The sequence below is a fragment of the Cupressus sempervirens genome, chromosome 7 (genome assembly GCF_028749045.1).
Source record: "Cupressus sempervirens isolate cs-2001-9-10 chromosome 7, ASM2874904v1, whole genome shotgun sequence".
NCBI classification, from domain to species: Eukaryota; Viridiplantae; Streptophyta; class Pinopsida; order Cupressales; family Cupressaceae; genus Cupressus; species Cupressus sempervirens.
This window is the reverse complement of record NC_143124.1, coordinates 630,326,799-630,354,683: the sequence shown is the minus strand read 5'-3', so window position 1 is coordinate 630,354,683 and position 27,885 is coordinate 630,326,799. Positions and strand designations below refer to the sequence as shown.

At 33.7% G+C, this 27,885-nt stretch overlaps 1 pseudogene; it reads right to left on the bottom strand.

The window, feature by feature from the left end:
- LOC149548282 (transcription elongation factor SPT6 homolog) lies at positions 1–26,695 on the bottom strand (annotated as a pseudogene).
- Between the last annotated feature and the right edge of the window lie 1,190 nt (positions 26,696–27,885).

Genomic DNA, 27,885 nt, shown 5'->3' with positions numbered 1-27,885 from the left:
TTAATTCTCTTTTTCACTCCATAAAATGAATTGTTCACTTGCATAATAATAATCCCTACCATGTCTACTTCAAAACTAGTCACTCAATTCACTTAGTTTGCATGGAAAATAGACCAAGTATATTTCTTTCTACATACTTTTGACTTGATAGGTAAGAATTCTACCTTCTGTGACATATTACATGTGATCCATAGATGTAGCATCAAAAAGATCATCCTCCATAATCGTCCTTGTTATGCCTATTTTCATATTACAAAAAAACATGTTGATTTAGAACTCTTTGCATGGTTTCTTGAACATTTTTACCCTTTGGAAGGGTTTCTTCACTTTCTCATGTAAGAATAAAAAATTTCTTACCTAGATTTGGCTATCTATATGGAATTTTCCAATCCTAAAATCTATGGATTAGTTCAAACTTATTATCACAAAGGGTTTTTTATCTTTTATTGTCTGATTATTATTCCATGTTATAATAATAGTCATCAATATATAGGTCCTTTAGTAGATATAGATGGCCTCTAATATGTATAATTACCACATTTTTTTGTACATCATCAATTTCATCTATATCTTTCCCTACATCTTTACAATACATATTCTTAACCATTTTCTTGGTAAGTTCATATGACTTAGGATAAACTTTGGTGTCATAAGATGGATCCATGACTTGGCTACTAGATGTAGCCTCTCCCTCAAGAAGCCAACAACATTTATAAAAATAAGTCATTTGATTTCTCCCAGAGATGAAAACTCTTTATGACTGTAAACCTACCGAATGCTTAAAATATCCTTTTGTGTAGAATAAACTTTTCTTAGTCCAAGGCTAGCAATAAATTGTAGAGGGGAAACATCCATTCATGTGGTATTGCCATATTCATTTCAACACCAACTTGGTTTGTCACTGTGATCATCAGCTTCTCAACACCTTCATATCTATCATTTGTAGAGAGGAAATATTCTAGAGAATGAATCTTTAATGACAACATATCTTTAATAGGACCACATAATGATACTACCAAGGCCAGTGGGTTTTACAAATATCAACCAAGAGCCACAACATAACGCATATTAACTATAAATAAATAGAGGCTTTTAGAATAAAATGTTAAATGAATTTAACTTTTTATAATAAATTAAAATATGATTTTCATGGTCTTACATTAAAGAGACATGGTAGGAAAGTTTCATTCAGGAAAGGTAATGAAATAAACTTCTCACTTCTAGACATACCACTATGTTTATGCAAGCGATCCTGGGAGATGTGAGACATTTTACAGATGTGAGGAAGAGTTTCATCTCCATAAATAACTACTAATTAATCCACTCCCTATACAGGGTCATTTGAACTATCATTTTTCACCTTCAACTTAGCCTAGTTTAAAAAACAAAAAGAAGAAACTTAAAATCAACAAAGCAAGTTGCACACTCATAACAACTAGCTAGAAATCAATGCCCTATGCAAAAACTACAATATTGTATGCTCTTTATAGAAAATAATTGAATTTTTTTTACCTCTAACATATCATCCTTCAAGTATTTACAATGTATTTTTGAATCTCCCAAAATAATGTCATGAGGTCATTGATCGATAATAAACTTTGAAGCAATTGATAGTCATTTTCCTTATATTTGTGCACATTTGGATTCTTTTATCAGGCACTTAAATATGATGTGGAAAGAATATCTAGAACTTCACCTAAAGAATTAAGCATAAAAAATGTTGTAGGATCTTTACTAGACCCCTGGTAGTAGGACATTATGTGTGTTCCATATTTCTCTTCAAAATGCTCCTTGTTATCAGATTTACTATGCTGATGTGGAGCAACTGACACTTTCTTCCAGAGATATTCCTTCTAATCCTCAACTAGACAACTTTTCTCTCTTATAGATAATAAAATCTAAGATTCCTTCTCCATACTAGGTAGAATGTAGCTATAAAGGGCATCCTTTAGTATTAATTTATGATGTACATTCCATAGCTGAGAAGTTTTGGTCACCCTATGACTAAGGTAGTAGTTTTCAAATTCAGACATTATATATTTCTCTATTATATCTCTTGAAAGATAGGTGGAAACTTAAAGAATTTTCTCTATTTCATCTTTCTAAATGAGAAACCATTTTGCATTATCAAACATTCTTATAGGATTTTTCACTAACCATTTCACCCAAAAAAATTGATGAAATTCAGTGATCCTATTATTGCCATCATCTATGGGCTTTGTAGATAAAACTACATGCTCCATATAGATACAATGAAAAACTTCCTTAATAGTTGGTGCACAACTTAGCTCAAGAGTCACCTAGAGAAATCCCCCATATGCAACACTCTGAATTAACTAAACTATAAATGAGACAAACAAGATGAGAAAAGAAGTTATATTAAAATAAATACCATGTGCTTGGTTCCTATTAAGATTGATTAGGGGTCTTCAAATTCTCCATTAAGTAATTTGGCCACAACATCATCTAGTATATTACTAGTGTTTTCAATTTCATGTAACTATAGAAAAAATTGATAAATTAGATACCTTAGTTAAAATTGAGATATCGTTCTCACCCTAACTGATAATTATAATGGTGAAGATTATAGAGTAAATGTATACATAATTTGGCTATCTTATGCTTGAGTGATAGATTTTTTCCAAATTGATCAAGATTTCTACCAAAATCTTTTATTACAACTGCCAATCCACAATTATGATAAATTTTGTACATAGATTTCAGGCTTGACCTTTTGAACTTTCCTTATTCTACCTCCACCTCACTAGGAGGAAAATGCAAGTTAAATTTTGCATATATATATCATCAATAGTTCATTTGGCCTCTACATTATCAAGTGACTACAAAATTGAATCTAAAAACCTCACTTTGATAGGATCTCTACTTGCTTCTTCTCCAACACGTTTCTCATAAGCTTCTCTAAGAGCATTTTTCTTTCTTTTAAGTAAAATCTTCTTTCTATCCCCACCAATCTAGCTAGATAGAGTAGTGAAAAAAAATTGTTGCAAAAGTTTGTGATGAAAGTAGTATTTCACAATGGATTAACCAAGCTTGGCACAAGTTAGAGTGATCAATTCTACTTTTGAATGCCTTGGGTAGAGGTTTCACTAGCAGCACCGCTTCTAAGGTCTAAAGTGGAATTTCAAGCAAAGTTTGCCAATATCTGAGTAGAAGCAAATTTTTTGACAACTTGGCCAATTCAGTTTTGGTTGGAAGTTTATGATGAATGAGCCATAGTTGGGTGCTTATCTATACTAGCTTCACCATTTTTGAACCTCCATTATCCCCTTCACAATTTACACCACCAGTGTCATTTAGTAGCTCTAAAATATGCTATAAAATGTTGCACTAATATTTAAGATATTTCTTGTCAAATGAGATGAAGAATGATTATTAGTATTTATAAGATTAGGTTTGGTCCTAATCATGAAAAATGTATTTCACTAGAAAATTTTCTATGTAATAAATTTCAATGATAAGAATATGTTTTAGTTTGTGAATGTTATATGAGTAGTTTGTATACAAATTAGGGGAATATTCTTTTTCCTTGAAGATTCTATTATGTTTTAAGTTAAATTCTATATATGAGTATTGATACTCTTTTGTGAATTCTATACTAGATGAGCTTTGCCTATTGGTTGGGCCACGTGTTTAATAAGGGTAAAAGATGAAATGATTTGGTAGATGTAATTGTGTTAACATCAATTTTAGGTTCCTTGAAGAAGTTCTTTATTTTAGTCTCTGAGAGGAAAGATTCATTTAGATGCAACTAGAAACATAAATGCACAAGGTTTGGAGTATTTGTGACATGCTGCAGGTTTTACATTTCATCCATCATAGGATAGATATTGTTTATTATAAAAAAATTCATTATCATTTTACTACATAAAGACTAAATTTACCTTCTCTTAAGTACATCAAAAATTCCATGCTTTTTTTATAGACTCGAATTCATTTTACCAACAATGTAGTTGTGAAAAGTTAAGTGACATCAATACAAGCAAGCTTGAATTGGATTTTTGTGCATGACTTTGGTCAGATGTCAGAGTTTATTTATATTCAAGAAATTCCATCTGTCATGTTAGAAGTGCAATATGTTTGTCTACACATCCCTGTAACATGAAAAGATCAAAATGTAAATGATTTTTCAATAAGATGTCATAGGTTTTTTGCATGAATTTATTTTCTTATGTGTATTTCTCCTCGTATAATGAACTTAGCCGAATGAAGTTGAACATGCAAATTCTTGATGACCAAGTTCAAGAATATTGTGTATATAGAGGCATTGTAGATTTGAGCATAATTTCTCCCTTAGGTAAGGTCACTTATAGATTTAGGAAAAGGAAAGATATCTTTTCAAAGTAGTGCCATTTGTTAGTTTTGAGATACCAATAATCTTTGAAATAAATAATTTATCCTTAGCAAGGTATAACTAAAAATTGTCATAATCTATGACTTTTGCTGATAGGTTTAGACATCTCTCTCAAAAGTAGATCACTAAAGCTTATTGCAGATGATACCAAACCAGATGATACATGTTCAATGGAGTTTTCTACTATTAACACTAGGAATGGGGAAGGGCAAGTAGTTATTAAAACTATTGCAAATGACATGGTGATCTATGACCTCCTAGAAATTTTTTCATAGAAGCAATATCAAGATATTGAATTGAGATCTCCAATCGAACATGTTCATAGTGGTGAAGCTTGCAAAACTAGTGAAACTGGTAAAACTAATAAATTAGGAGTACATCTAGAAAATCATCCTAGGTGGAAAGGGAGACATAATGAGAGTGAATCACAAAGGAATTTATTGGTGGATTCTACCGAAAAAATAGATCATAATCAACTTCTTTCTAGCATCATTAGTAAGACTCTTGATCATTGTAGTTGAGAATAGACAAGATCAATTTTTCCTTAAGGAGATCACATTTTCTTAGATACTTACCATCAATTCATTTTGATCTTTTATTTAGGGTGGTTTGAATTTCAATCATGCCAATAAAATTGAATTTGTATTGGACATGCAAGAACTAGTAATCAAAGGCATGTTTGTCAAGGTTGTTGAAAATATCAAGCAATAGAATTCAAACTTCTTTGAGGAAAATCATGTATTTCTTATTGGTATCTCTACCATTATTGTCTATTAGTGTCAACCACTTAATAATTTACAAGGTAGAGTTAGATGGTCATCACTATGATTGAGCTACTCCATATAGGCCGAGTCATGCACATAAGCAAGTATGTATTGAGCTCTATAGGAGCTGAGTAAGTGTATGGTCACCAAGTATTTCAATACAAACTAAGCTCATCAATGACCAAGAAAGTATCAAGTATACTAGTGTCAAGTTACATAGTGTGTGCTAAGCATAATACATGTTGAGCATCAGAAGAGTAATACAGGCCAAGAAATAAAAATGTCAAGCATCATGAAACAATAAAGACTGAGCAATACAAAGTTTACATAAAACTCAGGAATGGAATAGAGTTTTATGAAAAATGATTATTAGATCAACTTGGAAGGAAAATTTAATACATGTAGAGGTTTTTACAAAACATTTACATGATGTGGATCATAGATCCCTATGTTGCGTGATCAATGATTTAGATGGGGAGGCTATTATAGAAGAATCTAAAAAAATCTCTTTAAATAGTGTTGATCTTAACCTAGATCATGAAGAGTGTGAGAGATGCATGTGCAAATAAGAGAAAGGGAAAGAATGGAGAAATGTATGCATATAATAAAGGATTAAAGTGAAGGATTGAGATCAAAAGTCAATGAAGGGTTTTTTTATCATCTAACAAAGAAAGTGACCTATTCATGGCAGTGAAGTGAAAGGGAAAGACATGTATTATCATATCAGAGGAGAGGACCAATTAGAAAGAAGACTTGAAATAAACTTACAAATAAAATTGAGAGTTAGGTAATGAATTAATTTTGACTGACTTGAATCAAGATAAATCTCTTAACATAGTGGTCTTAATAGATCTTTAAAAATCTCCTAATAGACTCCTTACTTTGTTGTAAGTGTTAAATCCTCAAACAAGATAAGACCTCATAGTCTCTTAAGCTTTTAACAGGGCATACCCCTCATAGCATATATCATATCTTATGATCAAACATTTTAACCTTAACTAGTTAACTTTATTATTGTAGTAGTGAAGATTTGTGGCTATCATCGCCAGCCCAATTTTGCCTTCACCTTGGAGGATTTCTGGGTAACAAATATTGTGTTATGTGTTTCATTTTTATGCATGTGATTGATTAGATTTATATGTTACAAAAAATTACATTAAAATTTTTACATGCATAAGTTTACTGATAAATGTGAGTGAATTGGTGAAAATTTTAAGTGTTTAAGATTTTGATTCACCCCCTCTTACTATCTTTTTAATCCTATTTATTAATCCATCAATCAATAATTGGTATTAGAGAATTGGTTCTCTAAGAGAAGTTTTATCACTTGGAGATTAGATCTTGGATATGGAGGCTTTCAAAGTGGACAATTTTTTTGACAATCAGGTGATTGGCATCCAACTTATATTGTAGAAACTTGAGAAGGCAAGACAAGATCTAAAGGATTTCCTAAAAAGGAGAAAGGAAATTTCCATTCAGATAAAATAGTTTTCATATGAAGTTGAGATTGAAGGACTATTTGAACTAATCATTCCAAATGACAAAACATTTATAGATCTACTTGATGAGAACAAACTCCTAAATGAAGAAATAAAAGGACTAAAAAGAGAACATGAAATCTAATTAGTAAGACTATGCGAAGTGATTGAAAAAAAAGAAGAAAGTTGAAGAAGACAATACTATGGTTAAAGATGACAAAAGGGTAATGGCTACCAAACTTAAAGAAAGGATATCAGATGTGTTGAAGCTCATCAACACACAACTGGACATGATGAATTAGCTAATGCATGTAAATCAGGAATTGAATCACAAGGATGTGGAAATTGCAAATCTCAAATCATAAAAGGACATACTAAGGAATGAACTAAAAGTTAAGAAAGAATCTATAGAGAAATTTGGTGCAGGGAACCTAAGGCTCTTAGGCATGAATTCAAGGTTTTTAGTACATTAGAATTGTTAGGAATGAAGTTTGGTCCATATTTGTAATGAAGACTCAATTGTAAGGTACAATGGCACATTGGTGTGGTTATAAGCCAAGTGACCATTTGTAACCAAGGAGTCATTATTTATGCATTCTTGAGTATTTTAATATTTTTAGGATGTTTTAGGTGGATTTGAGTCATTAGGACACCTTTGAATTGAATGTGTGTAAAAAAGTGCAAAGGTGCAAGAAAGTTGCAAAATGCAAAAAGTTGCTAAAGAGCAATTTTTGCAAATTTGTTGTCAAACTTAAAAAAGGAAGTTGTATGGTCTTCCAACCATCCAAATGGAAGTTATAACTATTGGAAGGAACTTATTTAAGGTCTCCACACATGGAGAAGGCCATTGTACGGACAGGTGGACATCATTTAGTGAATAAAACTTAGAAATTCTACATTTTTCTCTATTTTTCAATTTTATATGGCCTATACAGATTGGTAGTAGTAAAAATATTATATGGTTTTAAAGAGGATTGATTAAAAATTCTAATGCAATTGGTTTGAAGTTTTTATCTATTATGTGCTAAAAGTTATACTAGTTGTAGCAGAGGTAGGTCTGAAATTGCTGTACATTTGAGGGTTTCAACAAGATGGCCTCCTAACTTGCAAATCCACTGTGGGATTTCAATGCCACTTTTTTGAATGAAATTTAGGAGAGGTGACTTGAAGATAGTAGAGTTTTAGAGCTATAGGATTTGGGCACCTATTTTTACCACCAAGCCCTAGGCTGAACATAGTCTTATGTCTAGTCTAGTTTTGAAGGAAAATGAAGGATCAGGCTCTCAAGTTGATTGATTTGACCTAGGTGAATGATGTAGAAGGAAAAATAAAAGGTGTAGAAGAGATCCAAGGGGTTGAACCAAGTCTATCAACCCATTTATTTATGTTTTCCTTGTAACCCAACCTAAACTAGCCATTTAGGACTGTGACACAAAGTGGACATAACTTGATGCTAGAGCAGAGTTGGTAATTGATCTTTTGGAATATTGTAGGAGTAGTTAAAGGGTGTTTAGTGATGTGAAAACATTGTATGGTCCTTTTTATTGTTTGGGAGTTTGACCATTGAAACTAGGAATTGTCCTAATAAAAGTGCTGGTAACAATTTGTAATTTTCAGTGTTGGGTGTTGAGAAACTTCAAAGTGGGGGTTTTCTTATTGTTTTGAGTTAGTAAGAACCATTTATATTAGGGGAATGGATTTCTAACCCAATTTAAGAAGCATTTTCCATTTTAGGCCTATTTGGTGTTAGGGAGTCCCTAATAAGTGTGATTGTCCCAAGTTGTTTCTGAACCCTAGGTTTGAGGGTTGGGCTTGTGAAGTGGAGTCCACTTGGATGTAGACTCTACCTATGTTAGAAGCCCATTTGGGTCAGTCATTAACCTTGGAAGAAGGCCTAGTTATTTTTTGGAGGTTGGAAGCAAGTTAAGGTGTTGATCAAAGTCGGAAGGGTAGTTTGGTGCTTTTGTTGCATACTCTGCATTAGAGTGGTATGCAATAGATACTAAGAGGAGAGATCTTCAATTTTAAATAGGAGATCTAGTTATGGTGAACCTTAAAAAGGAGAGGCTTCCTAAAGGTAAGTTTACTAAGTTGATGATGAGGAAAATAGGTTCTTTTAGGATCTTGCAAAAATGTGGACACAATGCCTATAAGGTAGAGTTGCCACCAGACATAGGGCTCTCCAATACATTTAATGTCTCTGATTTATATCCTTACAGAGGTTCTTAGACTGAAAACAGTGGAATTGAATCAACCACAGTAGATAAAGAGATCATGGACTCTCTTCCCAAGGTAGGGGTAGTCACTATAGAAATTTTTTTGGATAAAAGAGAAGGAAAAAGGACTAGGAGGAAGGTGTACATGGACTACCTCATCAAATGGACAGGTAGACCAGTTGAAGATGCAAGTTGGCTGCTTGAATCAACTATAAAGAAGATGGGATACAATGTTTCCACATTACCAAATCAAGAGACTTGAGTTTCTTTTGGCCTAAGGAGTATGGTGTAGGGCACCTAAGGCTCTTAGGCATGAATCCAAGGTGTTTATTATGTTAGATTTGTTGTGAATGAAGTTTGGTCCATATTTGTAATGAAGACTCAATTGTAAGGTACAATGGAACATTGGTGTGGTTATAAGACAAGTGACCATTTGTAACCAAGGATTCATTATTTATGAATTCTTGAGTATTTTACTATTTTTAGAATGTTTTAGGTGGATTTGAGTCATTAGAACACCTTTGAATTGAAGGTTTGTAAAAAAGTGCAAAGGTGCAAGAAAGTTGCAAAATGCAAAAAGTTGCTAAAAAGCATTTTTTGCAAATTTGTTGTCAAACTTAAAAAAGGAAGTTGTATGGTCTTCCAACCATCCAAATGGAAGTTATAACTATTGTAAGGCACTTATTTAAGGTCTCCACACATGGGGAAGGCCATTGTACGGACGAGTGAACAATATTTAGTGAATAAAACTCAAAAATTCTACATTTTTCTTTGTTTTTTCAATTTTGTATGGCCTGTATGGATTTGTAGTGGTACAAATCTTATACAGTTGGAATGAGGATTGTGCCAACATTCTAATGAAATTGGTTTTAATTTTTTATCTATTTTGTGCTCAAAGTTATACTAGTTTTAGCAGAGGTAGGTCTAAAATTGTTGTACATTTGAGGGTTTCAACAAGATGGCATCCTAACTTACAAATTGACCGTGGGATTTCAATGCCACTTTGTGGAATGAAAGTTAGGAGAGGTTACTTGAATATGGCAGAGTTTTAGGGCTGTAGGAGTTGGGCAGCTATTTTTACCACCAAGCCCTAGGTTGAACATAGTCTTATGTCTAGTCTAGTTTTGAAGGAAAACGAAGGATCAGGCTCACAAGTTGATTGATTTGACCTAGGTGAAGGGTGTAGAAGAAAAAATAAAAGATGTAGAAGAGATAAAATGGGTTGAAACCAATTTTATGAACCCATTTATTTATGTTTTCCTTGTAACCCAGTCTAAACTGGCCATTTAGGACTGTGACACAAAGCGAGCATAACTTGATGCTAGAGTAGAGTTGGTAATTGATATTTTGGAATCTCATAGGAGTAGTTGAAGTTTTTTTAGTGATGTGAAAACATTGTATGGTCCTTTTTATTTTTTGGGAGTTTGACCATTGAAACTAGGAATTGTTCTAATAAAAGTGCTAGTAACAATTTGTAATTTTTAGTGTTGGGTATTGAGAAACTTCAAAATGGGGGTTTTCTTATTTTTTTGAGTTAGTAAGAAACATTTATATTAGGGGAATGGAGTTCTAACCCAATTTAAGAAGCATTTTCCATTTTAGGCCTATTTGGTGTTAGGGAGTCCCTAATAAGTCTGATTGTCCCAAGTTGTTTGTGAACCCTAGGTTTGAGGATTGGGCTTGTGAAGTGGAGTCCACTTGGAGGTAGAGTATACCTATGTTAGAAGCCCATTTGGGTCAGTCATTAACCTTGGAAGAAGGCCTAGTTTTTTTTTGGAGGTTGGAAGCAAGTTAAGGTGTTGATCGGAGTTGGAAGGGTAGTTTGGCGCTTTTGCTACATACTCTACATCAAAATTCAACAAACCTAAGGAGGAAATAAATTACTTTGAATAACTTATGAAGTCATCAAGTTGTTCTAATGAATCAAGATATTCATGTACTAAGAAAGGAGAATCATCTAGGAATGGAGAATTGAGGAATAAAAATTCAAAGGAAAAACCAACATGCTATCACTATGGAAAACTTGGTCATACTGTAAATATCTATCAAAATAAACATGGTATAAAAATTCTAAACCTAAGTTTACTGGTTAGTATTTTTACTACAAGAAACAAGGACACCAAATACATGAGTGTAGATCAAACTATGGAATGCATTTGCTACACCTAAATTTGAAGGATATTGCTATAGTTGTCAGAAGTATGAGCATAGAAATATGAATGTAGATCATAGACAAAACCTTACTAAAAAAATCAAAGGAAGAATTATGCACCTAATAATGCATGTTCCAAATTTCACAAGTTTGGACATCAAAGGAAGAATTGCAAGACTCAAGTAAGACAAAGATAAAGGCAAAGTGAACATTGAGAAAATTAGGAATGAAATGAATCAAAAATGGAAAAGCAAAACAAAAGATGGAAATAGTGGAGAAAATGGAGATGAGGTCACCCAATCCAATGGGGAAGGTGATCATGTCATCTCAAAATAAGAAAGAGAGGTATGTATGGAACTATATACTTAATTGATATACCATACATCAATTCCTTACATAAAATGTGCCAAAATTTCATATCCACATATGTGAAGATGCATAAGAAAAAAATTGTGAAAGGTTGTTGAGTGTGAGTAAAAATTATCTATGTTGACCAAGCATTGTAGCATAGGCTGAGCACTTCAAAAAATGAATGATAGAGATTGAATGGAATGATAAATATCGAGTAATATGGAAGATACCAAGATGTAATACAAAGATTTAGTTGAAAGGCATCAACATCAATCGAGATAATTGGCTTCCACTCACCTAAGAACACAACATCAATGGATACCCTAAATTGATCAAAAGAAGGTATATAATGAATTTTGAATATATTATCACATACCTTACATTCATATTTTTGAGAGCACAAAGCGATTTGGAAATTTTAGCAACTAGCAAAGATTTCAAGAGTGATTTGATTGAGGAGCTTGAATGAGTGAAGATCTGAACTGTGCTATCTATAACGCCCACACTAGTACCCTATAATAGATCTTGATGAAAAAAATATGATTAAGAGCTAATTAGATTATGATTGACATTTTTGATGATTTAGGAGATCCTAACTGAGACTAAAGTTGAATTTGGTTATTAAAAGTGTAATACCCATTTAATAACATTAGGTTGAATAGATAAGATCACATGGAAATGAAGCTCTATATGTTCAAGCTAGGGACCCAATCCAGGGATTTATGGAATGATTCACTAGTCAAATTAGGAAAGATGAATTAACATTTTCTCTTGTAAGAAATAATAATGGATGTGGATTATAACAACAACAAAACATAAATGGTTGCATTCGTAGATTGTTTTTAAATCATGACGACATAATTTTGGAACATTCTAATAGCTAGAGGGATTAACCCTAGAACACACACGCCCTCATAATGTAATAAAGGGGTATTGCTATGAACGTTGTTATGTTTAACCTGACTAAAAAGATACTAGCTACATGTTCCCATATTAGTGATCTTCACTTAAGACATTTACTAGGATCCACTTATTTGTTTTAATGATGTAATAGTTATGACCTCAGTGTTTCATGGTTATGATAGACAAGTATTGTAATAGTGTTGGAATGGTAATTTCATTATGTTAAGAAAGATAAATGTTGATACACATATTTTGATATTTGCAATGTTTTTAATGTTTTATGGAAATGATTAGATGAAGTTAATTGTATATGTTAATGCGAATTATGTGATATTGGATCATTTTGCACTTATCTGTATGTATTTCTATAATATTTCATTGGACTATTGATGGTTAAGTTGAGTGTGTAAGAAAATTGAGCCATGGAAATTATTCAGGGAAACAAGGTTCAAACCCATGAGAACATGGTAAAGCCAAGGTGAATCTTTGGAAGATTCAAAACCTTATTGTATTGTGTTTGTTTCATAATGTGATTATGCATGGGTGTTATAAGTTTAAGATTGTGATTAATTAGAAACATGTCATCGTGATGTGTGAAGTGTTTTAATCTGTGTGTGTGTCATTTGACACTTGTGTTGTCTATGTGTAGATGACATGTCATATAGGGTTTTTGAGCATGAAGTCACTTAACCTAAATTTAATTCCCCATTAATGAATTAAGTTAACCCACCTTGGAGAGTGTTAGGATGAGTCACCTTCATGATGGAATTCAAATTAAATTTGATAGTAACTTTAAATATCCTAAAAGTGGTTCCCAAGTGTTATTTTGGTAAAAATAAGTCACCCACATGGTATTAGTATAGGCTGGGGGTCAAAATATAACCATAAGTTGGCCTAGGGGATTTAGCAAGCCCTCTAAACTACTCATTTTCAAGCCAATTCGAAAATCAAAGTGTCACATGACTTCTTCCCTCATCCCACCACTTGGTTAAGTCCCTATTGGTAGAAAGTAATGGAGACACAACTAAATACTAGTATGAACACATAGGAAAAGGGAAATATTATTATCAATGAAAAATTTCCTATGGGATTACAATAGTATGATTTTGGAGAAAGAAACCCTCCACATAGTACCTTCTCTCTAACTCCACTAAGAATTGCCTTTACAATGCTAGAAATGTTCTTAAATAGACCCCAATTTGTTTAGGGTTAGGAATAAATTCTGGAATATACTAGTTGACATCCAACGCCAAAACAAAAGTTTCCAAAAGTCATGTTAGAAGTTGGTGTAAAATTAGAAGAATCCAAAAATGGTAGTCCAAGTTCTAGGAGGCATAACTTTTGAACTAGGACTCTGATTGACAAATTGTTTACATTTTTTAAAAGCTCTCAAATTTATTTATAGCCCTATGGATGAGGTTTGTTCCTCCCCCATTTTTTGGGCCCGTATGAGGCCATTTAGTGCCTCAAACTTGACTTTGAAGTGCTCTTAAGAGGTCTCAATGAAACTTAAAATTGCAATAACTTTCTAATCATAAAGTATTTTTACCTAATTCTTTTTCTAGAGTGCTTTAAATTACAAGTATAATAATCTCTCCAAATTACACCCTCTAACTTATCATAATTTTGGATCTATTACAAAATAACCCATTTCCTACATTTACATGTATCCCAAGGTACTTAAAAACTCTAACCCAAAAAACTAATAGTGGAACTATGAGAGTTAGAACCTTTATTTGACCCAAATGGGTATCCAAAAATAAAAACACACTAAACAAAACTATCTCTAAGCATATTTTTGGGTGATACAGGATTGCCCTTACACATTGGATACTCCTACATTAGACACCTAGGATAGATTGAAAAGTGACCCTATCAATTTATGGTAGAGGAAAACCCAAATGGGAAACCTCCACTATTGATATCCAAGTTGAGTCCTCTATTGGCCATCCTTTCCACTTCACCAGGTACTCTTCATACTGCCTATTTTTGGTACTCTTACCCACACGACTATCTAGAATCTCTTCTATCTCCTCCTTCTTAGAAGTAGGAATTGGACATGGCTCTAGCATCAACCCTTCATCTAAACCATCATCATGATATTCTATTATGTCTATAATGTTGAAGATAGGAGAAATGTGAATCCTATCTGGAAACTACACCTCAGATGCATTTCCTGAGTCATGTTTCTTCAAAATTTTACAAGGGCCAAGTTTCTTCATCTTCAACTTGTTGTAAGTACCCACTAGAAACCGTTCTTTTCATAAGTGTACCATAACTAGATCCCCTACTTGGAACTCTTTATGTCTCCTCCTTTGATCTACCCTAGCTTTATACTATTGATTCGTCTTGGTGATGTGAGCATGGACCTCCTCATGTAGGCTATTGATATGTTCAACAAATTCTTTTGCCTTGGCACTAGTCCTCTCCCCTTGCTCCATTTTCCTTAATTATGGTGCAGTCATTGGGCTACTTCCATACACAATTTGGAATGGTGATCTCCAATACTCCTATTTACAGAATTATTGTAAGAAAATTTTGCTTGTGGTAGAACCAAATCCCATCCCTTGGGCTCATCTCCCACTAAACACTTCAGCAAATTGCCCAAATTTCTATTTACCACTTCTATTTGTTCATCAATCTATGGATGATATGTAGGACCGAACCTCAATTTTGTCCTCAACTTCTTGCATAAAGTCCTTTAGAAATACCCCACAAATTTAGTATCTCTGTCGAAAACAATACTTTTTGGGAGACCATGTAGTCTCACCACCTCTCTGAAAAAAAAATCTGCAATATGTACAGCATCATGATTCTTGTGGCATGGGATGAAATGTGCCATCTTGGAGAACCTATCAACCACCTCAAATACTAAGTCATTACCCCTTTGTTTCCTTGGTAATCCAAGAACAAAATCCATACTTATGTCCTCCCAAGGCTTTGATGAAATAGGCAATGGCTGATAAAGTCTAGTATTGTGACTAAATCCTTTGGCTATTTGACATACTTGAAAACTATGAATAAATTTCTTCACATATTGTGACATTTGAAGCCAAAAATAATGTTCTCTAAGAATGGCAATGGTCTTATCTCGACCAAAGTGTCCTTCCATTCTCCCACTGTGTTTCTCTTTGATCAAGTTTTCCCTCATGGAACTCCTTGGAACACATAATTGACTAACCTTGAACAACATGCCATCCTGAATCAAATAATCTAGCCACATGGTTCTATCTATAGTAACAGGTTCTTTACAAACCTTCCACACTTCAACAAAATCAAGATCCTCTGGGTATAGATTCTTGAGTTCATCAAACCCAACAAATTCAACTTGCATTACTGTAAGCAACAACTATCTCCTACTTAATGCATTTGCAACCCTATTAGACCTTCCACTTCTATGCTTCAACACAAATGTATAGCTCTGCATGAACTCTACCCACTTCATATGTCTTTGGTTTAATTTACCCTAGATATTTAGGTACTAAAATGCTTGGTGATCAGTATACAAGATAAATTCTTTTGGCAATAAATAATGACTCCATTTCTTTAAGGCCTGAATGATTGCATAGAACTCCTAATCATAAACAAAATACTTCTTCTTTGCATCATTCAATTTTTCACTAAAATATGCAATAGGCTTACCTTCTTGGCTCAATACAACCCCAATAACACTGCCACTAGCATCACAATCTACCTAGAACACTTTACTAAAATAAAGAAGTGCCAACATAGGTTTTTCTATCACCTTCTTCTTCAATAGTTCAAAACTCCTTGCAACTACTATAGTCCACTTGAACTCTTTCCTATCCCCCCTTATTGTTTCAGTCAGTGGTGCACATATGCCACTAAAATTCTTAATGAACTTTCTGTGAAAACTAACTAGACCATGAAATGATCTCACCTCAGTAGTAAACCTTGGAGTAAGCCATTCCAAGATGGCCTTTACCTTCTTTGGATCCATTTTGAGACCTTCAGATGATACAACAAACCCCAAGTAGACTAACTCTTTTTTTACAAAGCTACATTTCTTCAAATTAATCAACATTTTCTCTTCCCTCAACCTTTCAAGGACACTGTGAATGTGCAATAAATTTTCATCCAAATTCTTACTAAAAATTGAAATATCATCCAAATAGACAATAATAAATTTTTCCAAGAATTTCTTTAGTACCTCATTCATAAGTCGCATGAAGGTGCTTGGTGCATTGGTCAGTCCAAAGGGCATGACTAACCACTTATATAGCACCTCCTTGGTCTTGAATGTAGTCTTCCACTCATATCCCTCTCGTATTCATATTTGGTGATAGCCACTCTTGAGATCTATCTTTGTGAAGTACTGAGCTCCACTCAAGTAGTCCATAAGATCATCCATTCTTGGCAAAGGAAATCGATACTTGATGGTTATTCTATTTGTAGCATGAGAGTCTATGCACATTCTCTACTCTCCATCCTTCTTTGGTGCTAGTACTATAGGTACTACACATGGACTAAGGCTCTCTTGAATCAAACCTTTCCTCAATAGCTCATGAACTTTTTTGTTTAGCTCCTTAGTTTTAGTAGGAGTCATCCTATGAGTAACCTTGTTAGGAAAACTAGCTCGAGGGATTAAATCTACTTGATGACTAATTTTCCTTACTAGTAGCAACTCTTTTAGAACATTATCAGATATGACATCTCCATAATCACTTAATAGGCCTAAAACTTCAAGTGGAATTTCACTACTACCTTCCTTATCTCTTCTAGGAATCAAAGCATAACACATACACTGATGTTTCATACCATCCAAAAAAATTCTTCCATCAACAAGACATATCCTAGCACTACTGCATACCTTTTCACCTTCCTTTATCAAGGGCTTCAGTTTGTGGTGAAATCCATCCTTTGTCAAAGAGTATATATTTTCATGACCATCATGTAAAACATGTCTATCAAATTTCCATGTTCTTCCCAACAATAAATGGAAGACATCCATTGGAATAATGTCACAGAGAACTTCATCATGGTAACTCCTAATCTTGAACTTCACCAAACACTATTCACTAACCAAGACCTTATGATCATCCTTCACCCAATAAATCTAAACGGGTTGGGGGTGTTTCTCCCTTTTGAGCTTTAGCTTAGATACCATCTCCTCAAACACCAAGTTGTCAGTGCTACCACCATCAACAATCACATCACAACACTTATCCTTACACTTGCACCTAGTAGAAAAGAAACTCCTCCTTTGTCTAGGTTTAGTCTCTCCATTTAGTAAGACCCTTTCACTTATGAGAACCTCTCCTCTTTTTGCATCCTCAAAATGCAATGAATGTGCATCCTCATCCACATGAGCAACCCTTTCTTGACCATCAACTCTCCTATTTATCCTTCCTTGTTGTTGAGGGTATTCAAATGCATAATGACCTTCTTCATTTCAATGAAAATAGGTACCATAGAAGCCTCCTCTTCCTCTCTGATCTCCAAAGTTTTGATCATGGGAGCACTTGAAGCCCTCGTTCCTCTGGTTCTTGCTAGTACCCACATCTTTATTTTTCTACTAGGTCTCAAATTAGCCTCCAAGTGATCTACCACTGCCCCTTCATACTTGACCATGCCCTCTTTTCCTTTTTTCAAACCTTTTTTTTAGCTTCTCTTCAACTCGCAAGGAAAACTAGTATGCCTCTTCAATGCTAATCATTCTAACTAGACTGAACTCCTCCCGAATGCTAGGTCATAACCCATTGAGGTAATAGACAACCTTCTCCTTATTAGCTTCTATGTGCCCTACCCTAATAAGAAGTTGATAAAATTCCTCTATATATTCCTGGATAGATTTTCCTACTTGCTTTAACTCTTGCATTTTCTTGAACAAATCAAGCCCGTAATCAACATGAATGAATTACTTCTTTAGTGTGTCCACCATGTGATCCCACCTTGTGATTTTCTCCTTTCTTCTTCTATTCCTTTCCAGCTGAATTTGTTCCCACTAGATTTTTGCATGGCCTTTCATTTTGGCTTTACAAACTTAACCCTCTCTCGGTCCTTGATATCTTCATGCTCAAAATACTCCTCTAGTTCATTAATCCAATCGATCAACTCATCTGGGTTTAGGGTTCCCAAAAACATACCCACATCAATTTTAGGTCTTTTTCCAAGCTTAGAAATGACCCAAAAAAGCCTCTCCTCTACCTAATTTAGGACTTCATCTTCACCTTCCCCTTCGTGTCCAATATTTTCTTCTTCATTTTCTTCCTCACTTTCATTACCTATGGCAACATTCAGTCCTTTACGGATCTCCTACTATAATGCTTGAACTTATCTCTAGAGGGCTCTAACCTTAGGAGTAACAACTCCAACCCTTCCACCACGTTCCCTTCATGGAGGCATCTTCTTGTCATAAACCCACAACCACACAATCCTAGTCAATCTACCTCACAATCGGTGCTCTACGTACACACTCAGGAAAACTTTCTCTAATACCACTTAATAGAGACACAACCAAAGACTAGAATGAAAACATAGGAAAATAAAAATATTATTATCAATAAAAAATTCCCTATGGGCTTATAATAGTATGATTCTGGAGAAAGAAATCCTCCACACAGTACCTTCTCTCTAACTCCACTAAGAACTGCCTTTACAATGCCAAAAATGTTCTTAAATAGACCCCAATTCATTTAGGGTTAGGAATAAATTCTAGAATATGCCAGTTGACATCCACCACAAAAATCAAAGGTTCCAAAAGTCATGTTAGAAGTCAGTGTAAAATTAGAAGAATCCAGAAATGGTAGTCCAACTTTCGGGAGGCATAACTTTTGAGACAAGACTCCGATTGACAAACTGTTTACATTTCCAGAAATCTCTCAAAGCACTTTACAGCCCTACAAGTTTTTCTCATCCCCCATTTTTCAGGCCCATATGAGGCCATTTAGTGCCTCAAACTTGACTTTGAAGCACTCTTAAGAGGTCTCCAAGAAACTTAAAACTGTAATAACTTTCTAATCGTAAAGTCTTTTGACTTGAATTTTTTTTTAAGTACTTTAAATTACAATTATAATCATCCCTCCAAATTACACCCTCTAACTCATCATAATTTTGGATCTATTACAAAATAACCCATTTTCTACATTTACACATATACCAAGGTTCTTAAAAACTCTAACCAAAAAATTAATAGTGAAACTATGAGAGTTGGAACCTTTATTTGACCCAAATGGGTATCCAAAAATAAAAACACATTAAATAGAAACTATCTTTAAGCATATTTTTGGGTGATACAGGATTGCCCTTACACCACTAGATGCTCCTACACCAAAAAGATACAAGGGTGTAAGAGGAGTTGGTGGGGATAGAAGTGGAGGTCTTTTTTAGGGAGCTTGTGCCAAACCTAATGGTTGTCCACCCACTCTCTAATTGTAGAGAAAAATAGGGTTTTAGAGGAGGGAAGCCCGTCATCACCACTTCATAGCCATTAGCTTGGAAGGAGGTTAGTGCTTCATGCCATGAATTTTCTTATCTCTTATGGAGATTGCAAAAATTTTCTTGTAAGGTTTATGTGTTGCATGTGGTGTATGTATTAGTTGTTGTGTATGTAAATGAGCATGTTGTATTTACTATCATTTGATCTTGTTTCTTGAATTTTTTTGTGGTGGATTGAATGTTGTGTTGGGTGTGAATGCTTCACTTACCCTTGGGAGGGAAGAGAAGCCTTGGGGTGAAGGGGTTAGTTGCGCTTTACATTGAAGTTAAGAAATCCTTCTCTTGGAGAGGGGATAGTTTTCATGGAGTATGGGCTCCACTGAAGTTGTATGCCTTTCTATTGTTCTATGGGAGGTATAAGTATGTATATGTGAAGAAGAGTAAGTGTTGATAGCCTTGTTGAGGCATGTGTTATTGATAACCTTGTTGTGGCATATTTCTTGGAAGCCTTATTGAAATATTACAATTGGAAGATTTGTTTATTCACAAGGATATGGCATTCTCCTCTTTGAACCTCCACCCAATGTTTATGATTCCATCTATGAATCATTCTGCAAGCCTTGGTTGGGAATTTTAAATGTGTTGTCAAACTGAGGTATTCATGTTGGTTCATGTTATTGTGATGTTGTTGAATGAATCTCAGTTGATCCTTGTTTCCCCTAGCATAGGGGTGGCCTCCTTGAGGCCTAGGTTAGGAGGTGAGCCTCCATGGTTCTATGATTTTAATCTTTGTAGGTTTTGATGCATTTGGGTATTTGGAATTCATGAAGATTTCATTGCATAAGAGGAGGAAATACTTTTGTAGTTGGTTTGATAATGGAGCAGAAAAATCCATCTTGTTATGTGAGTCTAAATGTATTGTAAGAGGATGTTATTATCTTAGTTAAACTATCAAATGGAAAGGTTATGAGCATTAATGTGTAGTTAAAAAGTATCTCCATTGTGTTTAATTGATACGTTGATTCCAACACCTTGTGTATTATGAGGGTATCATGGAAGAGAAATTCATTGTAATGATATTGTTGTCTTAATGTCTTGAATATGAGTGTATTGATGTGAAGAGTTAAGCATCATTATAGAATATGCATTCTAAGATCATGGATTTGTATTTGACTTATGATCATGTTATGAATATTAATCAGGAAATTAAAATACTTGACAGTTCATGAGTTGTATACATAAGGTTTCTCCAATCTTCTAAATCCATAGATAAGAATAATCAGTTTTGTTCATATAAGAGTTATGTCATGTTTCTATATGTGTTTCTGTGTTGAGATTATTGTCCAAATGAATCAATAAGATCATTAATTTAGACTATCATAACATAATTTAGTAACCCCTAATGTATCATTGCAATAAATATCATGGTAGGATTAAAAGAAAATTAGCTTGAGAAGAATACATAGACCAAATACATATGGAAACAATCCTGTAGGTGTATATTATGTCCTTTGGAAAATGTATGGGGAAAGAAAATAATTCCTTCCCCAAGATTATAGACCATTAAAATAATATAGAGAATATCCTAAGAATCTTATGTATAGCATGATAATAAGACAATATACTATGGTAAAAGATGAAGACTCAAATAATAATAGCCAACTAACTCCTAAGTATTTTGTGAATGAAGACCAATCAAATTATGTCACAATATCAAGAGAAAATCTTCATGTCAGAAACCTAGGTGCTCATTTTCCCTTAGATCTAGGTAAAGAAGAAAGTACCATATAAACATTTCCCTATAAAAGAAAAGAAAATCAAACAAAAAAATAATATAAAATAAAGAAACTTGAAATATGAGTATGGGAACCATTTGATAAAGGTACAAAGAAAATTCATTAAAGAAAACATGTTGGGTGGGAGGAGAAAATGATGGTCCCCACACTTTCCTAGCACCTGAAAAAAAAAAATTTGACTTTGTTCCATGGCAGGACCATCTTCCTAAGTGCTCCTTGCCTTTCCTTGGATGCATGTAATATGGTAAAAGACAAAACTACCTTTACTCTGACCTAAGTCAAAACACCTACATTGGACACCTCCTTCCTTGGTTTAGGTAAGTGCACCACCCTAGACGATTTGGCACTTTGGAATACGGGAGAGTAGTCTTAGGATAATGTGGCAAGAAGATGTTGGGATCCTTGGAAATTGATAGTTGGTGCCTAGTTGGAAGAGAAGATGCATTATAAATAAGAGATGTTGGGATGTAATGTTAAGTAGAGTCAAGTGGTGGTAGGTGGGTTAGGTAGGTTAAGGGGTAAGAAATGTTATTAATGGAAGAATTAGTGATTAGGTTGTAAATAAACATAGGGAATAGGAAGGATGATTGGAAAATATAGGAATCATAGCTCATAGTAATAGAGCACTTAATTTAGTGTTAAGTTAATATATGAGACTTTATAAGGTGATTGGGTTTAGACATTTGTATTACTTGTTAAAGTGTTAGGGAGAAGGGTTGAGTAGGGTGGAGACATAGATAATAAAGTATGATTTAGGTTACTAATCTATAAGTATTTATGGTGTTTTTATTTTGTCATCATATCGTAGTCATGGAAAGAGGTAAGGTAGGACAATAGGATAGTGTAGAGATAGTTAAGAGACTAAATAGTGGTGATTATATTTTAATCCTTGTTTGGACTTTTATAATTCTTTATTTACTTAACTTCATTTGTTAATAATGGTATGACCCTTAGATATGATATAAACTTAACGAATTTATCTTCGTATAGAAATGATCCAACTTAGATGTTAATCAACACTAAAAAATTTGATAACTAACAATAAGGTTTTAAAGAAATTGAAATTGAATAAATAGTATGTGTGTATGCTTCTTCTATAGAAAAATAACATTATGGGATTAAGTTAATGAAAATAAAATGCGTAAGAGCTCATTAGTATTTCTATACCTAAATAAAATAAAATAAAAATAATAAAATAAAATAGAGTAGAATTAGACATAGGCCTTAATGGGTTTAGGTTGCGCGCGCGCGCACACACACACACACACACACACACACACACACACATATAATCACCTAAAAATGATCATCTAGACTATTAGCCCCCTTCTCAGCATTTTGGCTAAATTAATTTAATCATTTACCTAGACCAAATTGCTAATAATCAATTTATTTGATTATAACCTATAGTTTGACTATGCTATCCTAAGTTCATTATTTGATTAAAAGAACATGTCCCCTTTTAATTAAATAAAACACCCCATTATTCTAACCCACTTAAAGTGCACACATAAAGTCCTTTTTCTATTTTACAATTAAAAGAAAAGGCTTGTGAGACTTTTGTCTTATGTGACAAGTCAACTTATATTCTATTGGTTGACTTGTGTGTGCACATGGATCACTCCTCTTTTCGAATTCCACCGTTGATCATCCACCACCTTCATCTTGATCTCTACTGTCCATAAAAATTTAAAAGGGAGAGATCTTTCCCCCTCAAAGGATCCATCCATCTTTTGAATATTGTTATGATGCAGGTTTTCCAATAGGTTTCTTTGGAGCTTTGTGGAGAACTTCTCATTTCTTGTCTCATTCTCTCATTCCATCATATTAGCATAAGATCATATGGAATTCTTAGCATAGTTGCATGTTAGTTTAGCTTTGATTCTTGCAATAATCTCACATAGTTTAAATAATGGTATTGTAACACTCTCATTCACATTCTAGCATAGCTGCATCTTGCATTTCCATTCAAGTTTAGTCTTCCATCTTGCATTGCATCTTTGAGGAACTCATTGTAGACACTTGCATTCCATCTCTTGTCTCAAAGAACATCCCATTGCATGGTTTACTAGCAAGAAGCACATTTCTAAGGCTTGGCTGAGAGCCTTCATGTTTGAATACTAGCTCCTTGCACTCCGTGGATAGGGAGCTCTAAGCCGGCACCTAAGCATTCCAACTCATGGAATCGTTTGGATAGAATAGTTTAGAGTGTGACACAAATCAAGTGTACAACACACACACACACACACACACACACACACACACACACACACACACACACACACACACACACACACACACACACACACACACACACACACACACACACACATATGGTAAGTCAACTCATAATTTAAAACATCTCAGATAGCTATAAACATCTTCATATTTGCAAAACTATTGAATTGTTGCAACTACATGGATGGAAAAATTGTCTTTCACATTCCTACACGAATTGTCTTACTTTAGGCATAGAATTTAGAGTCAAAATGATAAAACATCTAGTTCCTATGTTATAACTCAGAGTTCCAATGAATGTTAGAAAGCAATCGGACTTCCAGGGAAACTTGAGTGCAGAATTTTGAATGAAAACAAATTTTCCACAACAAATAAAATTATCATTAACTCAATGAATGCATAAGAAACATTCTAAGATTTTTTAGGAAATATGATTTTTTATATTCCAGGCACCTCATACTTTGATAAGATTTTCATAATAAAGTATAGACCTATATAAATATTACCATTCAGTTACCTTTCAAAAAAAAAATTGTTGGTTGTGTTTTGCCTTGTAAATTTTGGGCATGACACTATCTATCTAGAGAAGAAAGAACTTCAAACCCTAACTATGATTATGGATGTTTCATCAACTTTCAAAATGAGTCAAGAAGTTATTAGATTCCAACTGGTGAAGAGTGACTCTTTTCCTCCACCAATTTTTTGTGCTATTCTAGATATTGCTATGAAAGGAGACTCAATGGGTGTGCTATCCTTGATACCACCTAAAGTCATTATAATCCATGATGTTAGAAGTTGTTATATGTGTAAAATTGGAGAAGTAAGAGATTATGAAATCAAAGAATCTTATGCGAATCTATGAAATGAAGGGATCTTGAAGGACCAATTTCAAATTATTGAGAGAAAAGGGTTAACTTGTGCCCTAGAATTCTTGAAGAATTAAAAGGTTGAATGGATTAAAGTTGTTTTGAGTAGAATCCATGACATGAAATGCTAGCTATACAATGGACTAGTGGAGATTATGGAGAATATTATTCATATGGTTACATGCTATCCAACCCTAGATAGGAAGAAAACCATGCAAAGCCTAAGTCATAAAGAAATTGAGGCAAACACATGAGTCAAGTGGAATGGATGTGGTCTATCCATTACAAACATCTTTGATCCACTAACTGAATTTTTAGTGAGGGTTATATCTCACAAATTCTATAAATCAATATTATTGAATAGTGTGCCTTGTATGGTTGTGGATCAAGCATGAAAGATTGTAATGAAAGATCATGAGTATGATCTTGCTGAGCAATAGAGGCTACAACTTGCTGAGAATTTGACATCTATAAGAAAATAAAAGAATTCAATGTGTAAATTTGGCTCCCTCATTGTGTATTTTATTTTATATAAAAAAGTATTTTCTTGTTATTAATGGTGTTGTATGGGAGCAAGACCAACCAGTGACAAGAGAGATAAATGAGTATATTACTCAATTAGGAGAAAATTTTGAGAATCTAATGAATACTTATTTTGATGAATTCAAGAAAAGGATGAAAAGAGGAATGAGGATACCTAAAGAGTTGTTCATGAAATATCACAATGAAAAAAAATTTCTTGTAGATGTAGATAACACTTTTGTACAAGTAGTGAAGTTGAGGAAGGCTTCATTGCTTGTTTTAACTATGGGATTTATAGTGACATAGTGAGTGCAAACATTGATACACTATTGAAAGAAGAGATAGATGTTGAGGCCAAACCTTTTGGTAAATATTAAGAAGCCAAAGAAATAATTTCTAGAAATAGGTTAATTGGAGGGGGGGGTTGAATCATTATTCTACAAACTTTTTCCCACAATTGAATATTGTTAATTACTTTATTACTTGCATATGAAAGTAAACCAAAAATGATGAACAATGAAGATAACCACACACATAGAGAAATCATAAAACCATTATTTGTTAACTAGGGAAACCTTGGTGGGAATGATACCCACTAGATGATTCACTAAACAATAGGATCCTGTTAAGGATATTGACCCTGTTAGGAGTCTATGAAGTACATATAGTGTCTCTAGTCCCTATTAGGAGACTAGGCCTTGTTAGAAGCCTCAACCCTATTAGGAGTCTCTTCAACCCTATTTGAAGTTGGTAGAAAAAATACAAAGTATGCAAGAAGAGCTCACTGCCCTAACATGAAATTATACAATTCAATTCTTTGTAAGAATAGATATACATACAATACTTTTTGTCTTTGTAAGAATAGATAACAAAAGTAAGTACACAAAATTTCCTTCAAAACATAATAGTTTTATTCATATTTTGATGGATCATTACATTCCTTATATCTCCTTTACATTGATACATAAGTACATAAGTGTACTCCCCCTTACACATGCAATACACAACTATACAATTTCCTTCTACATAATACTCCCCCTTTGACATCAATGGAAAAGGTGTCAAAAAATAAAACTATATCAACAAAAATTGGGTGGTCTATTCTTGATCAACTTGACCTCCTAGAAAAGCAATCTACATATACAATTTTCAGTCTTTCCATTTCCTTCTTCTATTTCTCCTACACTATATCTAAAATATTGATTAGTGCACATAGTGCATAAGATGCCACTTCAACTATGCTCAATTCAGAATAGGCAAATTTGTCATAGGAATTCTTAGCTACAAGAAATTCCTCCAATTGACTCTTTAAAATATTGATCTTTGTTGAAATTTTTTTTCTAAGACTAGAGAATCTCTTTTCTACCTTCTCCTTAGCAGATTCCAAGCCTCTAATCACATCATGTATCTTCTCAACTTCTACTTTATAGTCCTCAAAACTAGTCTCTGGAAGTTGTAACTTAGCTGTGAGTGTTTCAAGTTCATTCAACCTTCCCTTTATTTGGATCTCAAAATTAGTCATGTACTTGTATGAAAATGCACGTTTTCCATACAATCTCTTCCCTTCATCATTGTACTTTCTTAGTTTCTTGATGCTTCCATCAAGAGCTTTCAAATCATTTCTCACTTTAGTGCACATTGTATCAAACAATGATGCATCATGCTTTGACTATACTTACATTGAAGCTAATTTTTCTAGAGTTGTGAAATCTTCATCAAAGATCTTTACCAACTCTTTGTCCTTTGATTCAAATTCTTAATTTTCTATATTGTGGTAACTATCTTCTACAATCCATCCAAAACTTTAGTTAATGTCTTCTCCAAAGACTTTACTATTTTTTTCTTCTCATACAACTTGCTTAGTGAGCTCATCAATCCTTGTTGATCTTCATCATCTGATGACATTGAAACTATTTCTACTACTATTGGAGAGATTGTAAGAGTAATTTCTTTCTATTTAGCCTTCTTCTTCTCTTCCTCAACTCTCTTCTTATCTTGTTCCAATCTTTATGCTTGTTTCCTTACATCCTCTTCAACTTTCTTCCTGTTTTCTTTAATTCTCTTTTCCTCTGTTAACCTTTCTATTTATTTATTCTTCTCTTCTTCTCTTCATGTTCTTCTTCTTCTTCTCTTCTTCTTCTTCTTCTTCTTCTCTTCTTCTTCTCTTCTTTTTCTCCACTTCTCCATCATCATCTGAGTTAGAGTAAGCTATAATATTTCCAACAATAGTTTGTCCATAAGTTGCAAATGGATTTTCTTTTGTGTCTACAATTATGTGCATACTATCCATTTGCATGTATTCAGTACCCATAACAATATTTGGTGATGAAAGTGTTTGTTGTGTCCCCTCTACTTCTTCCTCATTACTGGATGGTGTACTTTCTTGTGTATTGACTGGGCTATAAAGCTTTGATTGCACACTCACCTTTGGCACTATGGTCATGTACTTTACAATTGCTTCCTTTGTTTCTTTTCTTACATCCTTATAATTACCTCCCCTCAAAAGAATTTCTCTTCTTTTTTTCCTTAATAAGGGCTCAATACCCTTCAAAATTGTGTTTGAGTCTTCCTTAGAGTCAACCTCACATAGTTTATTAATCATAGAGATCTTCATATTCATATCTTCTTCCAAAACTCTCTTTTGCCTATTTATAAGCCTATTATATAGACCTTCTAGTATATGATTTTGAATACTATCAAACTTCTTATACCTCAAAATCATATTTCTTACACATGCATTCTCTAACTACCTTCTATCCATATTACTATACAAGTTATAATACTTATTCAACTGTAAAAAATTGTCATCATTAATAATTTGTATGTTTA